Source organism: Astatotilapia calliptera, chromosome 14 (genome assembly GCF_900246225.1).
Source record: "Astatotilapia calliptera chromosome 14, fAstCal1.2, whole genome shotgun sequence".
Lineage (NCBI taxonomy): Eukaryota > Metazoa > Chordata > Actinopteri > Cichliformes > Cichlidae > Astatotilapia > Astatotilapia calliptera.
In genome coordinates, this window is record NC_039315.1 from 3,850,367 (window position 1) to 3,869,199 (window position 18,833).

At 42.5% G+C, this 18,833-nt stretch overlaps 1 pseudogene; it reads left to right on the forward strand.

Annotated features, from left to right (window-relative positions):
- The first annotated feature begins 361 nt into the window (after positions 1-361).
- On the forward strand, positions 362-18,200 carry LOC113036517 (uncharacterized; annotated as a pseudogene).
- The last annotated feature ends 633 nt before the right edge of the window (positions 18,201-18,833 follow it).

Here is an 18,833-nt window from a genome sequence, read left to right on the forward strand (position 1 = left end):
CTATAGAAAGGGAATTTGAAAAGATATATTGGCATGAACTACAAAAATGGGGAATAGACACAATTAAGGACAGATGGAAAGATTTCTCTCCTTTTTTTGCTCTGAAGGTATCCAAAAGGTGGTGGTAGGTAAGGTGTAAGGAAAGGAGGAAGGGAAAAGGAGTAATGATAAGCTATACGTCAAATGAAAATGTCATATGAAAATGTTAATCAGTTTGTCATGAACGAATGTGGGGAAAAATGGAAATGTAAACTTGTCATTGTAAAGGAAATGGTAAAATGTTTTTGAATGATTGTGGAAAGAAAATAAAAAAAAGGAAAAAAAATCTGTTCTTATCAGTTTGGGCAAGAAGCAATGAAGGATGGCGGCATCGTCGGCCAATTTCTCTGAGAGGAACGCATGGACGTATGGAACAAGAAATACGCTGAGATTCGAACTTATGGAGAAAGATACGCAATTTCATGACAGAATAACCTTCGGACGAAGAATCATTTTTGAAGCCCTAAAGATACAGCCGGAGGAGATCTTCTGCCTTCAACAGAGTGCTGCAAGCAAGCACTATGATGTGGCCTTTTGTACTGGAGAGTATGCGGAAGAAGTGAGAAAGAAGAGTATCGTGGAAGAAGATGAGGAACTGCGGAAATATACGGTGACCCCTTTGTATCGGAACGATTATAGAATTTTAACGATACATATGTATAATCCTTGGGTCACGGAAGAGACTATCAAGTACTTCCTGGGGAGATACGTTACTGTCCTCCCAGGAGTACGGAAAATAAAGGACGGCCTCGGCCTATGGACTGGAAAGAGACAATTTCGCATCAAATTGAATGCGGATATGGACAGCGAGGATGGATATTGCCATCCGCCCGCAGTATTTTCCATTGGAGCGGATAGAGGCTTCCTAGTTTACGCAGGGCAGCCTCAAGCATGTAGGAAATGCGGAAGTACTGGACATAACGCGGACAAATGTGACCAGGTGAGGTGTAGGAGTTGTGGCAAGCTTGGTCATATAACAAAGGACTGTAAGGAGCCCAGAAGATGCCACCTATGTGACTCAGACGCACATATGGCGAGAGACTGCACTAAGCCCCGGCCATATTCGGCCGTGGTGAAGACTGGACTCGTTGAGGAAGATCGCAGCGAAGTGGAAATAGACTCTGACGCCGGAGAAAGGCCACAGGAGCCGCCACCAGCTGCTGGAAATCAGGCTAACGAGGATAAAGCGGGGAGCGCGGAGGAGGGGACGGAGCGGCGAGAGGAGAAGGGGGAGAGGAGTCCCGAGCAAGACGGTGAGAAAGAGAAGCAGGGGGAGGATCCCCATTTGTGGGAAGTGGCCGCAAAGCCACGGAGAAAATCTGCAAAGAGGAGGAGAAAGGTGAGCCCGGCCGCCTCCTCGGAAGAGGTTAAGATAAGAGACCAGGAAGTCAGGGAGGAGGTTTTGGAGGAAGGTGGGAACGTGGAGGGGTATGTATGGAGAGGAACACAGACTGAGTGTATGCATACCCCGTTAAGTGACGTGACAAGTGACGGGGACATGGAAGAGGAAGGTGAGAGTGAAGAAAAGTCAGAGGACTCCTTTATAAAAAACTTATTGTTACATGTTAACATGGATAGATAAAGACTATGGGAGAAGAGCAAAAATTTATCAAGTGACTTATCGCAACCCTTTTTCTTTGTTTTTTTCTTTTTTTTTCTTTTTTTTCTCACTCTTTTTTTGTTTAATCCTGCCCTTAGTGCTCTACTTGCCCTTCTGTTTATGGTATGGGGAAAATACGAATAATTACTTTGAATGTTAGGGGGCTAAAAAACGCCCGAAAGAGGAAAATGGTCTACGAATTTTTACTATGTTATAATTTTGATATTTGTTTGGTACAAGAAGCCCATCTAAAGGATGAGGGGGATGTTGTTGTGTTTACTGAGGAATGGAGGGGAGGGGAAGCCTCTTGGAGCATCGGGGGGGTACATGGGACTGGAGTCGGGGTGCTATGTGGGAATAAAGGTATTCGGATAATGGAGAGCTATACGGTAATACAAGGAAGGGTAATGGTGGTGGATGTTGAAAAAAATGGGACCCAATGCCGGATAATAAATGTGTACGCACAGGTGGAGCACGGGCTACGTAGGGACCTCTTCCAAAAATTGGACACCTGTTTCTTGACAAAAAAGGACATTATTGTGGGAGGGGACTTTAACTGCTCTCTGGAAAAGGAAAAGTGCTCCCTCCCCTTTAAGACCTTTATTAAAAAATATGAATTAATAGATGTAATGGGGAAGTTACTGGGAAAGCAGGTGGGGTACACATGGAAGAACTCAAGGGGGGCGAAAAGTAGGCTAGATTATATTCTTGTAGGAAAAAAGTGTAAAATAATAAACGGGAAAAACTATACCGGCTCTTTTTACAGACCACCAAGCTGTGGATGTGGAGCTTGAGATAGAAGGGCCTGATTTTGGAAAAGGGTACTGGAAGTTTAACAACGATGTGCTTGCTGAAAAATCCTATAGGGAAGGTTTTATAAAAATCTTCCCTTTATGGGTAGAGATGAAAAGCTTATACAGCAATGTTGTGTTTTGGTGGGAGGACATAAAGAAAAAAATAAAAAAGTTCACGGTCGATTATTGCTCAGAGAGAGCAAAGTTTAGAAAGAAGGAGTTTGACATAATACAAAAAGAGATAGAACATATTTATGTTACGCAAAATAAGGGAAAGGAAAAAATAAAGGAAGGGTATTTGGAAAATTTAAAAATAAGACAGGAAGAATTGCTCGAGAGGAAAGCAAGGGCTGTAATATATAAACTAAAGCAGGAAGAGTATGAGGAAAATGAGAAATGCTCCTCATATTTTTTCAGAAAGATGACGATAAGAGATAAGAGGGGGGTTATAAGGAAATTGGAGAAGGATGGAAATGTGATTAGGGGGAAGGAAAACATGTTAAAAATGGTGAAAGAATATTATGGAGAATTGTTCAAGAAGGAGAACTTGGATGAGGGAAAGGGGGAGTTTTTTATAAGATCCCTAAAGAGAAGGTTACCGGAAGATGAAAGAGGCAAGTTGGGGGGGGAATTGACAGTAGAAGAGGCACACAATGTGATAAAGGCAATGAAGGCTAATAAGGTGCCTGGTATAGACGGCCTAACAAAAGAATTTTATGTGGCTTTCTGGGATATGGTGGGGATACACCTTATAGGGGTTTTTAAGGAAATCGTGGAGGGAGAAGAGATGTCAGATAGTATGAAAACGGGAGTGGTGTCCATACTGTTTAAGAAAGGAAATCCAAACCATCTAGACAATTATAGACCATTAACTATGTTGTGCGTGGACTATAAAATCTTGAGTAAGATTTTGGCAAACAGGCTAGCAAGAGTCATGTCGCACATAGTAGAGATGGATCAAACTTGCGGGGTACAGGGGAGGCAGATCACATGGAACTTACATCTACATAGGGATGTACTCACATATGTAAAGGAGAGAAACATAGCGGCAATATGCGTTAGTTTGGACCAGCAAAAAGCGTTTGATAGAGTAGACCACGCTTTTTTGTGGAAGGTAATGGACGGATTGGGCCTAGGAGGGGTTTTTACAAAATGGGTAAAAGTCCTATATATAAGGGCATAAATTCAAAAATAAAAATTAATGGTTACCTTACGGACAAAGTACAACAAACAAGAGGATTGAGGCAAGGGTGTCCACTATCGGTGGTGCTCTTCGTGCTTTACGCTGAACCCCTGGCTTGTGCAATAAGGGAGAGTCTAGTCGTAAAGGGGATAACGCTGCCACGGGGCGAGAGCTTAAAAATATCTCAATACGCGGACGATACGATATTATACCTGGCAGACGACGAAAGTTTAAGGGGAGTGATAGAAATCTTAAATGATTACGAAAAAGCAACAGGATCGAAAATAAACAAAGAGAAGACGATGTATAAATATCTTGGGAAGTGGGAAGGGAGAAAGGATAACATTTGTGATTTTATGTTGTGTGAAGGTGCTATGGACATATTAGGAATTTCTTTTGGGAACAAGGAGGGGGATGCCTTATGCAACTGGAAAAAGAAGATGACTGCAGTAGATAGAAATTTGGGATTATGGAAAACAAGAAAACTCTCAATCTCAGGGAAAGCGTTGGTCATAAAGGCTGAGGTGTTGCCAAAGTTGCTACACTTGGCCTATGTTTTTCCGATGCCGCAAAAGTATAGAGCTCAATTAATGAGGGGGATATTTAAATTCATATGGGGGGGTTATGAATACGTAAAAAGGGTGCAAATGTACCAAGAAATAGCAGATGGTGGGAAGGGAGTGACAAACGTCCCATTGAAGTTGGATGCAATATTCTATGCAAGTGTTTGTACACTATTGAAAAAGACATATATGCACAAATGTCAAATCCTGTTATGGTTCTGGTTGTCGATACCATATCGGTTCTTAATAGGGTGGGACAACAAAGGCCCTAAAGCGGAGACTAGGCCGGAGTATTTCCAGCGAATGGTAAAGTGGGGGAGGAGACATACGGAATGTAATGAGGTGGATACAACTGTAAATCACAAGCTACTATACAAAAAATTGGTACAGAAATCTAATGTCAACTTAGTAATGGTGAGCTCAGAAGTGTGGGAACGGGCTCAGGATAAGAGTTTTAAGAACGGATTAAAGGATTTTAATTGGTTGCACCTGCATAGAAGATTACCAGTAAGAGTCACAATGTATGCCCACGATTTGGGGAAACAAAAAGTTTGTCCAAGGGAAAATTGTAAGGAAGATGAAACGATTGAACATGTATTATGGGGATGTGAATATGCAAAAAAGGTGTGGGACGGGGTAAAAGGGAGTTATAAGTGCTTGGAAAACGTGACATATGATGAAATCACCTCGTTCGGGGTTAAGGGAGTGGGAAAAGAGCAATATAAAGTACTTTGTATGCTGTTATCAATTGTAAAGCTTAAATTATGGAAAGCAAGACAGGGTTTCATAACGGGGGTGTATAAATGGGGAGAAATTGGAACAGTTAAGGCAATAGAGAAAGAATTTGAAGATATATATTGGCACGAACTAGAAAAGTGGGGAAGTGACACAATTAAGGATAGGTGGAAAGCTTTTTTCTTAAACCCACCCAAAAGAAGGTGGTAAGTGACAGGGAGCGAGATAGTAGGTATGTGTTGGTTGTTATTGTTTATCAAAATGTTCTTTGCTTCGTGTGTTGGAAATCGGATTCAGCTCGGGAGAATGCTCTTTGGGATGGAAAGAAATGAAGAAATGTAAATGTTGTGGAAAAAAAAAAAATGATAAGATGTTTGAGCTATTTGGAATATGAATGTAAAGTGTGGAGATACTTTGAAAAGAAAATAAAAAAAGGAAAAAAAAATCTGTTCTTATCAGAGGTGGTGGGAAGCAAAAAAAGATGGCGACGTCGTCGGCCAGTTTTTCTGAGAGGGACGCATGGACTTTTGGAACAAGAAATACACTGAGATTTGAACTCATGGAGAAAGACACACAACTTCAGTGGACTATAAAATTTTCAGTCGAACTCTAGCAAGACGCCTGGCCCGAGTCTTGCCTGCTATTATTAATGCAGACCAGACATGCGGGGTAAAGGGCAGGCAGATTAGTTGGAACTTACAACTACATAGAGATGTGCTTACATACATCGAAGAGAGGAACTTGACAACAATATGCGTAACACTTGATCAGGAAAAAGCTTTTGACAGGGTTAATCATGATTTCTTGCGGAGGGTGATGAGAAATTTTGATATAGGAGGAAAATTTTTGAATTGGATAAGTATGATGTATACTGACATAATCTGCAAGATAAAGATAAATGGACACTTAACAGAGGAAATACAACAAACGAGAGGGGTACGGCAGGGTTGCCCCCTGTCCGCCCTACTCTATGTTATATACGTAGAACCCTTAGCATGTGCAATAAGAGGAAACGAGAAAATTAAAGGAGTGCCCTTGCCAGGGGGGGAGGTGTTGAAGATCTCCCAGTACGCTGACGACACAGTCCTTTACTTGGAAGATGATGAAAGTGTGAGGGAGACGATGAGAACAATACAGACCTTTGAGAGTGCGGCAGGGTCAAAGGTCAATAAGGAGAAATCACAATATAAATTTTTGGGACGATGGGCAGGTAGGAGAGAGACGCTTTGTGTGAAGGGCCCATGCGGGTCCTGGGCATTGATTTTGGAAATCCAGGGGGGGATGCAAATTACAACTGGGATTTGAAGATAGCAAAGATCTTAAGGAATTAGGGGATGTGGGCCAAAAGAAAGCTTACTATAACTGGCAAAGTACTGGCCGTAAAAGCTGACATTTTACCTGCCCTATTGCATTTGGCATATGTTTTTCCAATGCCACAGACCTATAGGAAGAAATTAACACGGGGAGTTTTCAAATTAATTTTTTTTTGGGGGGGGGGGGGGGGGGGGGGTATGAATATGTAAAAAGAACAATTATGTATCAGACAATACCAAAAGGTGGGAGGGATGTTCCACACATCCCTTTGAAGTTGGATGTGATATATTACAGCAACATATGCAACTTATTGAATGGGTCCAATGTACATAAATGCCAAGTCTTGATCCGCTTTTGGTTATCCGGTCCCATGAGACAACTGATCGAGTGGGATAATAGGGTGCCAAGGGCGGAGAGCAGACCAGATTATTTTTCAAGGATTATTAAATGGCGGGAGAAGCATGAGGAATTTAAGGATAAAGACCTCTGCTTGAATCATAAACATAGATTATGTGATAATAAGAACTGTCCGAGAAGCATATGTCAAACAGAAGAAACAATAGAGCATGTAATGTGGGGATGCCCCTTTGCGAGGGAAGTGTGGGGTGAAATGCAGAAGCAGTATGTTTGTTTAAAAGGGATTTTGTACGATGAAGTAATGTTCCTTACGGGATGGGAGAAGGGAAGTAACCGAAAAGGAAAGTCTTTGTTATTAGTGTCCTTGGTAAAACTATATTTGTGGAAGGCCCGGCAAGGGTATATTTTGGGGTCATACAAATGGACAGCCAAGAGTATATGTAGATTGGTAGAGAAGGAAATAGAAAAAGTGCGGCTGCTGGAGAAATTGAAATGGGGGTGGGATACAATTAAGGATAGATGGAAAGACATTCCTTAGAAGTCACTTAATATAGAGGCCTAAGAAGAAAAGTTTTTTGGTTGTTCTGTTCGTTTCTTTAAGAGCAACACATGGTAAGATCAGTATTGAGTTGATAAAAGGATTGGAAAATAACGTAACGGGGATTTTTATGCCAATTTAGAAGATGTGATGTAACTTTGGTATGACTGTACAATTGAACGTGTGTTTCTCCTCTTTACGACTTATTATTTTGCTATTTAGATGCCACAGTACTTGTAGAAAGGACTTTTGAACCTTTCGATCAATGGAGAGAGAAAATGTCTCGCTTTGTATAGAATAGGCTTACCCTTTGTGATGTTTAATAATGTACACGTATGCGATGTTTTGTTTTTTGAAAATAAAAAAAAGGAAAAAAAAATCTGTTCTTATCAGAGGAGGTGGGAAGCAAAAAAAGATGGCGACGTCGTCGGCCAGTTTTTCTGAGAGGGACGCATGGACTTTTGGAACAAGAAATACGCTGAGATTTGAACTCATGGAGAAAGACACACAACTTCACGACAGAATAACTTTTGGAAGGAGAATCCTCTTTGAAGCCTTGAAGATACAGCCGGAGAAGATATTCTGCCTACAACAGAGCACTGCAAGTAAGCACTATGATGTGACATTCTGTACAGGAGAATACGCGGAAGAAGTGAGAAGGAAGAGCATTGTGGAAGAAGATAAAGAACTGCGGAGATATATGGTGACCCCTTTGTATCGCAATGATTACAGAATTTTAACGATACATATGTATAACCCATGGGTCACGGAGGAGACTATCAGGTACTTTTTAGGGAGATACGTTACTGTTCTCCCAGGAGTACGAAAGATAAAGGACGGTCTGGGCATATGGACCGGAAAGAGACAATTTCGCATCAAATTGAGTGCGGATATGAACAGTGAAGATGGATATTGCCACCCACCTGCAGTCTTTTCTATTGGAGCGGACAGAGGCTTCCTAGTTTACGCAGGGCAGCCTCAAGCGTGTAGGAAATGCGGGAGTGTTGGACATAATGCGGAACAATGCGACCAGGTGAGGTGTAGGAGTTGCGGCAAACTTGGACATTTTTACGAGGGACTGCAAGGAGCCCAGAAGATGTCACTTATGTGACTCGGATGCACACATGGCGAGAGATTGTACTAAGCCACGGCCTTATTCAGCCGTGGTAAAGACTGGACTTATTGGGGAAGAACGTAGCGAAGAGGAAATAGACTCTGGTGTAGGAGCAAGGCCACAGGAGCCGCTACCAGCTGCTGAAAATCAGGCTAACGAGGACAAAGTGGAAAGTGTGGAGGAGGGGATGGTGCGACGTGAGGAGAAGGGAGAGAGGAGTCTTGAGCAAGATGGCGAGAAAGTACAGCAGGGGGAGGATCCCCAAAAATGTTGGGAAGTGGTCGGAAAACCACGGAGAAAGTCTGCTAAAAGGAGGAGAAAGGTGAGTCCAGCCGCTTCCTCTGAAGATGGTAAGCTAAGAGATCAGGATGTTGGGGAGGAGGTTTTGGAGGAAGGTGGGAATGTGGAGGGGTATGTGTTGAGGGGAACACAGACTGAGTGCATGCATACCCCTCTAAGTGATGTGACAAGCGATGGAGATATGGAAGAGGAAGGCGAGAGCGAAGAAAAGTCAGAGGACTCTTTCATAAAAGACCTTTTGTTACACGTCAATATGGATAGTTAGAGAATCCAAGAGAGGAGGTAAAATATACCAAGAGACTCATTGTAATTTTTTTTCTCTTTATTTATTTATTTATTTATTTATTTATTTGCCCTTAGTGCTCCACTTGCCTTTTGTTTATGGTATGGGGGAAATACGGATAATTACCCTGAATGTTAGGGGGCTAAAAAGTGCCCAAAAGAGAAAAATTGTTTATGAATTTTTATTGAGCTACAATTTCGATGTTTGTTTGGTCCAGGAAGCTCATCTGAGAGATGAGAGGGATGTTGCTTTGTTTACTGAGGAATGGAGGGGAGGGGAAGCTTCTTGGAGCATTGGGGGGGTACATGGGACTGGAGTTGGGGTGTTATGTGGGGATAAGGATATTCGGATAATTGAGAGCTTTACTGTAATACAAGGAAGGGTAATGGTGGTGGATATCGATAAAAATGGGACTCAATGCCGGATAATAAATGTATATGCACAGGTGGAGCATGGGCTACGTAAGGACCTTTTCCAAAAAATGGATACTTGTTTTTTGACTAGGAAAGATATTATTGTGGGAGGGGATTTTAATTGCTCTTTGGAAAGGGAAAAGTTTTCCCTCCCCTTTAGGACCTTCATTAAGAAATATGGATTAATTGACGTAATGGGGAAGTTACTGGGAAAGCAAGTGGGGTATACTTGGAAGAACACAAGGGGGGTGAAGAGTAGGTTAGATTACATTTTAGTAGGAAAAAAGTGCAAAATAATAGAGGGAAAAACAATGCCGGCCCTCTTCACAGATCATCAAGCAGTTGATGTGGAGCTAGAGATAGTAGGGCCAGACTTTGGAAAAGGGTATTGGAAGTTTAACAACGACGTCCTCGCAGAGAAAGCCTATAGGGAAGGCTTCATGAAAATCTTCCCGATATGGGCCGAGATGAAAAGCTTATACAGTAACAACGTGGTTTGGTGGGAGGACATGAAGAAAAAAATCAAAAAGTTTACGGTCGAATATTGTACAGAGAGGGCAAAAGTCCGAAAGAAAGAGTTCGACACAATACAAAAAGAAATAGAAATAATCTATGTTATGGAAAATAGGGGAAGGGAAATTAAAAAGGAAGGGTACTTGGAAAATTTAAAAATGAGACAGGAGGAATTACTTGAGAGGAAAGCGAGGGCCGTAATATATAAATTAAAACAGGAAGAGTATGAGGAGAATGAGAAATGCTCCTCATACTTTTTTTAGCAAAATGAAGACTAGGGATAAGAGGGGGGTTATAACGGAACTGGAGAGGGATGGAAAGGTGATAAGGGGGAAAGATGATTTGTTAAAAACGGTGGAAGAATATTATGGAAAATTGTTTACAAAGGAGAGCTTGGATGAGGGGAAGGGGGAGGTTTTTATAAGATCGCTAAGGAGAAGGCTACCTGAAGAAGAAAATGGCAAGCTGGGGGGGGAATTGACAGTAGGGGAGGTGTATAATGTGGTAACGGCAATGAAGGCCAATAAGGTGCCCGGTATAGACGGTGTTACACCCCGGCCTAGGCAACCGGAGTGCAACACGAAAAAAGTAAAAATAAAGAAAGAAAAACACACAAAAACCCCCCACTAAAGCTCACCACCAAAATCCCAAAACGAAAGTATCGACAAATCTATTTACAGCTATTTACAACAAACTATTTATTTACAACAAAACACCAAACTATTTACAACACGGGGGAGATCGCGACCATGACACACTGAAACACAGGGTTAAAATACCTAGAGGGAGCAATCAGGAAAATGGACAACAAGAGGGAAACACAGCTGGGGCAACTCAGAACTGACGAGACAGGGAAACGTAAACTGAAAACACTAAGATAACACAGACTTTCAAAGTAAAACAGGAAACACATAACAGTCACGCCAAAAACAACACACTGACAACACCGAAACGTAACAGACGGCCTAACAAAAGAATTTTATGTGGCGTTCTGGGATATGGTGGCGATCCAACTTTTGGAGGTTTTTAAGGAAATCATGGAGGGAGGAGAGATGCCGGAAAGCATGAAAACGGGAGTGGTGACTATTCTGTTTAAGAAAGGAAACCCGAACCAACTAGATAATTACAGGCCACTAACTATGCTGTGCGTGGACTTTAAAGTACTGAGTAAGGTTCTGGCGAATAGGCTAGCAGGAGTCATGTCACACATAGTGGAAATGGACCAAACTTGTGGAGTACAGGGGAGGCAAATCACATGGAACTTACATCTACACAGGGATGTACTCACATATGGTAAATGGTAAATGGCCTGTATTTGTATAGCGCTTTTCTAGTCCCTAAGGACCCCAAAGCGCTTTACACAACCTGTCATCCACCCATTCACACACACACATTCACACACTTTACATATGTAAAGGAGAGAAACATTGCTGCAATATGTGTTAGCCTGGATCAGCAGAAAGCTTTCGATAGAGTAGACCACGCTTTTTTGTGGAAGGTTATGGAGGGGCTGGGTCTAGGAGGAGGAGGGGAGCCACGTTGTTAAAGGGATAACGCTGCCCCGGGGCGAGAGCTTAAAAATATCACAATACGCGGATGATACAATATTATACTTGGCAGATGATGAAAGCTTAAGGGGAGTGATAGACATCCTATATGATTATGAAAAAGCAACTGGATCGAGAATAAACAAGGAGAAGACTAGGTACAAATACCTTGGGAAGTGGGAGGGGAGGAAGGACAAGATCTGTGATTTTATGTTGTGTGAAGGCCCTATGGATGTATTAGGGATTTCTTTTGGGAACGGGGAGGGGGATGCATTGTGTAATTGGAAAAAGAAGATGACTGCAGTCGAAAAAAAATCTGGGATTATGGAAGACAAGAAAACTCTCCGTTTCAGGGAAAGTGTTGGTTGTAAAGGCCGATGTATTGCCAAAGCTGCTACATTTGGCCTACGTCTTTCCGATGCCACAGAAGTATAGAGCTCAACTAATGGGGGGAATATTTAATTTCATATGGGGGGGCTATGAATATGTGAAAAGGGCGCTAATGCATCAGGAAATAGCAGATGGAGGGAGGGATGTGCCAAACGTTCCTCTGAAGCTGGATGCAATATTCTATAGCAATGTATGTATACTCCTGAAAAAGACATATATACAAATGCCAAATCCTGATATGGTTTTGGCTGTCCATACCATACCGGTTTCTAATAGGGTGGGATAATAAAGGCCCTAAAGCGGAGACTAGGCCGGAGTACTTCCAGCGAATGGTAAAGTGGGGGAGGAGATATACGGAATGTAAAGATGAGGATACAGTGATAAATCACAAGTTACTATATAGGAAACTGGTACAGAAACTCAATGTCAATCCAGTAATGGTGAGCTCTGAAGTGTGGGTACGGGCCCAGGACAAGAGTTTTAAGAACGGGCTTAAAGATTTTAATTGGTTGCACTTGCATAGAAGGCTACCAGTCAGGGTCACGATGTATGCCCATAATTTGGGGAAGCAAAAAGTTTGTCCAAGGAAAAACTGTACGGAAGATGAAACAATTGAACATGTATTATGGGGATGTGAATATGCAAAAAAGGTGTGGGATGGGGTGAAAAAGAGTTATAAGTGCTTGGAGAATGTGACATATGATGAAATCACTTCGTTTGGGGTTAAAGGAGTGGGGAAAGAACAAAACAAAATAATTTGTATGCTGATATCAATTGTAAAACTTAAATTATGGAAAGCAAGGCAGGGACATATAACTGGAGTGTATAAATGGGGAGAGATAGGAACAGTTAAGGCAATAGAGAAAGAATTTGAAAGTATATACTGGCACGAATTAGAAAAGTGGGGAAGTGATACAATTAAGGATAGGTGGAAAGTCACCTTTTTAAAACCACCAAGAAAAAGGTGGTAAGTGATAAGGAGCGAGATAATAGAAACGCGATTGTTTCTTCGGTTTCTGGTCTTTCATTTTGTGGGATTTTCTTGTTGATCAACTTCTCTTTTCTTTCTGTAGAATGTTTATTTAGGTGTAAAGAAATGAAGGTATGACAAGGATTTGGAAAGTAGTATGTTAAGATGTATGAGAAATGTGAAATGTGAATGTAAAGTATGGAAATGTTTTGGAAAGCAAATAAAAAAAGGAAAAAAACCGTTCTTATCAGTTTAATTGAATTAAATCAATTAATTAAATTAATTGATGGTATGACCCCTCGACTTCTTGGGTTGAGCCGTGGAGAGAATAAACTTCTTTTAGCTTTAAAATGACTGGTTCGCTACTGTTTTTACTTCTCATCTATAAATGTTAGGAGTGTTAGGTCCAAAGTAAGAGCCCAAAGTATCTTGTCCTTTCTGAATAGTGTAACGACAGACGTTATCTTACTTCAGGAATGTGCCATACCCTTCTTAAACGTATACAATCAGTGGCAGGACATGTGGCCGCAAATGTCAATATGGAGTGGATCAAACGGGAATAAAAACGATGGTGTAGCCATACTGATAAAAAACCCACTTGTCTTGGTGAAAGGAAGTACCGTAGTGAGTGAAGGAAGAGCACTCCTAGTCAATCTTACTTATATGGAAAAGGAATTAAATCTCTTGAATATTTATGGCCCAAATGATAAACATGAGAGATATGATTTATTAGAGGCATTGCAGCCCCACTTGCTGGGGAGTGTGGGGGGATTTTAATTGTGTTTTAAACAGGAAAGATAGGAGAAAAGCTAGACGAGATTTTAAGATTGACAAGACGTCACTCCTACTACAGGGTTTGGTTAGAGATTTTAAATTAACAGATTGTTTTTCAGCGGTTCATCCCAAGGAAGAGGGTTTTACCTGGTTTAGTGGAGCTGGCGATAGGGCCTCCAGGATCGATTATTTTTTTGTTAGAGACGCTTCACCAACTGAGGCCACTTTGATGCCCGTCTTTTTCTCTGACCACCTGATGCTAACCGTTAAAATTTCCCTTGGACTAGGTATAACAATGGGGAGAGGAGTGTGGAGACTTAACTGCTCCCTGCTGGAGGACCAGGACCTGGTTAGACAGTATAAGGAGAGGTATACTGAATGGCAGACTCTCCAGGACTTGTATGTAACACGTGCCTCGTGGTGGGAAATGGTGAAGGACAGGACTCAGTCCTTTTTCAAACAAGCAGGGAAAAAGAAGAAGGCTGCGAAAGACAGGTGTATGAGAGGATTACAGAAACGACTACAGAGGTATCATCTCTTAAATCGGTGGGGGTTGGACTTTTATGAAGAAATCAGAGAGGTAAAAAAAGAAATGCAGGGAATAGCAAACGACAAAAGTAAGGGAGTTATATTAAGAAGTAGAGAGAAAGTGAGAGAGGATGGAGAAAAATGTACGAGATACTTTTTAAAAAAAATTATGAGCAAACCTGGCTCTGTCTCTCAGTTAAGAAACAGAGCTGGAGGAAAAGTGGGGAATACCGAAGGAATAATTAAAGTGATTGAAGAATACTACGAAGACCTGTATGGGGAGAAAAGTGTGGATGAACGAGTCATTGCACAAATCTTGGAGTATATTGATAAGACTGTCGAGTCCAGTGATACGCTAGGACAAGCTTTTACTGCAGCTGATTTAAGGCAGTGTCTTAAGAGTTTTAAGACTGGAAAGTCCCCCGGGTTGGATGGACTGCCGATTGAGTTCTATTTGACATTTTGGGACATTTTAGCCGCGGATCTACTCTCAGTTTTTACAGAATTTAGTGAATTAGATAAGATGCCTGAGAGTTTTAGAATGGGTCTAGTCACACTCATTCATAAAGGAAAAGATGAGACTGTTTTGGAAAACTGGAGACCGATCACGCTTTTAAATTGTGATTGTAAGTTATTTAGTAAGCTTTTAGCAGTAAGGATAAGACCGGTTCTTAGTCAGATAATCCACCAGGACCAAGCATGTGCTGTAAAGGGCAGGAAGATCGCGGATAGCCTTTTGTTGATTAGAGATAAGATTTGCTTTGAGAGAGACAGAAACAAGCGATTGATTGTTTTGAATCTGGACTTCGAAAAAGCATTTGATAGAATATCACATCGGTACCTTTTTAAGGTGTTACAGAAGATGGGCTTTCCAGAACGCCTTATCTCCTGGGTTAAGCTATTATACAAAGAAATAGAGAGTAGATTTGTTATGAATGGGTCCCTGACGAGTGCAGTTAAGGTAAACTGTGGTGTACGGCAGGGATGCCCTTTGTCTGCTCTCTTATATGTTATTTGTATAGAACCCTTGGCACAGATTTTGAGGAAGGATAAGAATATAAAAGGGATGGAAATACCTGGGAGTGGGGGGCAGGCGGCAAAATGCGTCCTGTACATGGACGATATTAACATCCTATGTACAGACCTACCTTCGGTGAGGAGGATCTTTGAAGTCTCGGACTGGTTTGGAAGGGCTTCTGCCTCCCAACTTAATAGGGGCAAGACTCAGGCACAATTTTACGGGCCACAGAACTGACTGGACTTGAGATAGACGTGATACAGACTGACCAAAAAATTTTAGGGGTTAGATTTGATAAGAATGGTGGAGGAGAGGCTAATTGGCCGGGAATTACAGGAAAAGTGAAGCAACGACTGGTTTTTTGGGGACTGAGAACGCTGACTCTTGGGGGGAAGGTTTTGGTCATTAAGGCAGTGATTTTACCCTTGCTTCTTTTAGTTAGCGCAGTCTTTTTACCACCTAAAAATGTATTGCTAGAACTAGAACGAGCCATCTTTTATTTTTTATGGGGCTCCAAATGGGAGAGGCTTAAAAGAAAGGTAATGAAGAAGTTAAAGGAGGATGGAGGCAAGGGAGTCCCAGATCTGTATTTATTCATGGGTAGCCTCTATACAAGTAGCCACATGAGACAGGCTACCGGGTCTAATAGTAATCCCCCAAACACAGGGGGATGGGTCAGATTTTGGTTAGGTAGCTACCTAAGACAAAAGAAACTCATACCAGTAGATCTTAGAGTCCCCGTCTCCTTTTATACCCCTGTGGCCTATGGGGAGCTGAAATCCTTTTTAACCTCTTTTAAATTGGAAAACCAGGGCCTGGACATTTTAACGAAACATCGCTCTCTCATTTCTGTTGTGCAGGAGCGGGGAGATGTGACTCCAGTCAGAGGCCTCTCTATCGGAGAGGCCACAGAAATGTGGCGTCTGGTGAATCATCCCATCCTTTCAAACAGGCTCCAGGATATATCCTGGATGGTGGCTCATGAGATTCTCCCAGTCAGGGCCGTCATGCACTCCAGAGGAATGTCTGCAACGGAAATGTGTCCCCGACCGGGTTGTGGCGCACCTGAGACGGTGAGGCACTTACTCTGGGAGTGCAGTGCTGCTGTAGACCTGTGGGACTTGGCCGGCTCCTCACAATTCCCGTACTTACCAGCAAGGGAGGTCCTGTCAGCCAATCTAGTTCTCTATGGGGTGAGCCAAGAAGGGAAGGCACAAAGAAAAGGCCTTGAAAAGCAGTGGCTTGCCCTCGCTGCTATAAAGGACGCCATCTGGACCTCCAGAAACTTGCTGGTAAGCAAGCACATGCAGATCCCCCCCGTGGCTGCTCTCCGAATGGCAACAGCAACAATAAAAGAGATATGTGCTACAAACATCAAGCTGAGAGAGCAGCCACAAAGAAGAATCGCCTCTGTGCCCATTCGGATGGAGGAGTCGGTACCGCACATAGAAAGGTCAAAGCAGCAGCGGCCTGACTCTCCGGGAGAGGTTGGTGGGAAGGAGCAAGGTGGGGAGGATCCCCTCTGAGCACCAGGAGTTTGTAAAAGGATGGGATGGTTTATTTTAACCTTTTGAATTTTATTAGTCTGTATTTTAAGGGGGTGAAGGGAGGCAATAAAAAGAAGTAATCCTTTTAAATGGGGTGGGATTGTGAACCAAATGAGATGACGATGTTTTGATTTATGTCTGAGTGCCAATAAAATTTTTCGAAAGAAAAAAAATCTGTTCTTATCAGTTCGCACTTGATTCTCGGTCTTAGGCTAGGACTGCGATCCTCTCCATTGGGTGTCTGGTCAGCGAAAACCTGGGTATTCCCTCCATTTTGAAGGTAGGTGCTAATATTAATTGCTTTGTTCGGAAGCATTCCATTGTTGGCTTTTTGTGCTTGATTGTACCAGGGGCATTGGTTGGTTTTGTGGTGCCTCCGTCATGGCGGCTTATGCCAGCTTGCGGAGGCACCACAGTGTGCGTTTTAGCTTAACTGAAAATGTTGGAGAATTGCCAAAGATGTCCAGATTGGATTTTTCCAGGAAGATGATTCAACAGGTGTTGGGGTTTTCACCAAATGACCTGAACTGTATCCTGACTCTCCCTTTCAACAGGGGTTTTGACGTAAGTTTTTGCTCAAGTGCATTGTTGGAGGAGTTTTGGATGAGGTACGAGAATGTGAGACCACAATTTGAAATTTTCAATGTTGAGAAACTGACGGACAATACCTTGAAAACGGTGATTGTCAGAATGTTTAATGAAACGGTTAATGCTCAAGATATTTGTGTGTGGCTGGGGAGATACTGCACGGTGAAGGGCCAGGCGAGGAAGGTGAGGGATGTGGATGGAATATGGAACTGTGCATGGAAGGTCCCCATACAGCAATGGGAAGACTCCCATGGGTTCCGGGGCCTGAAACACCTCCCATCCATGATAGTCTTGGGGGACAATAGAGGCTACATTCATTACCAGGGGCAACCAAAGCTCTGCCGGAGGTGTGGGGAGCATGGGCATCTGGTAGAGGCGTGCGAGGAAATCATTTGTGGGAAATGTAAGGAAAGAGGGCATACGTATGCTGAATGCAAAAATGACCATAAGTGCAATCTGTGTGGAGGAGAAGGTCATCTCTTCAGGGACTGCCCGAGGTCATTTGCAAATAAACTTAAGGGGAAAAACCTGATTAACGAGCAAAACCTGAGTGCAATAGGCAATGAGGTTGTCTTGATTGATGCAGCTGGGCCCGATAATTTGAACTTGCCGCCAGAACCCGTGAATGGAGGTGAGGAACAGGGAGAGGCGGGAAATGGGGAGGAGCATGGAAGGCCGGCCCAACCAGAAACCTCAGAGGAGGGGATGGGCGGGCAGGTGGAGAATGGAGCTCAAGAAGGGGAAAGCGGTGCAAGTGACAATGCCCAAGATCACCCCTCCCCCGACACCCAGTTGGCAAAGAGGACTGCAGCAGAATTGTCTTCCGGGACAATTGTTTCAGGGAAGAGGGGTAGGCTTGAAACACCGTCAGAGAGTTCCTCTGGCGAGGACTCCAGGGTCTTCCCCTCTGACTCGCCAAACGAGGTTTCCTTCCTTAATATAGTTTTACAGTCAACTCCCAAGGATCGTATGGCGAATGCAGCTTTGCGACAAAGGCCGTCACCTAGAGTCTGTAAAGGGAATAGAGCGACAGTCCTCCCTCGTGAACCATGTGAGGTGAAGGAAGAGCTCTGCTCACGGGAAATAAATTGATGTTACGACTCCCGAAGCTTGGGTTGAGCCTTTTGAGGAGAACAAACTCCCTTTAGTTTTATAATGACTAGCTTGCCTCTTGTTTTACTCCTTATGGCTCTGACCTTCTCATCTATAAATGTTAGAAGTGTTAGGACCAAAGTGAGAGCCCAAAGTGTGTTATCCTTTCTGAATAGTGTAACGTCAGATGTGATTTTAATTCAGGAATGTGCAATACCTTTCTTAAAAGCATACAATCAGTGGCAGGATATGTGGCCGCAATCGTCAATATGGAGTGGATCAAACGGGAATAAAAATGATGGAGTGGCCGTCTTGGTTAAAAAAACCCTCGTGCTGGTAAAGGGGAGCACTGTGGTGAGAGAAGGAAGAGCGCTTTTAGTCAATTTGAAATATATGGAAAAGGATTTTAACCTCTTGAACGTTTATGGGTCTAATGATAAACACGAGAGATATGATCTCCTAGAGCAGGGGTGCTCACACTTTTTCCGCATGTGAGCTACTTATAAAATGACCAAGTCAAAATGATCTACCCACTACAAAAATCCAAAACATATACTTATTTATAAATATATTGAGGATTCTTTATATCTACAATGTATATACATGCATAACCGCAATATCCAATATTTCACA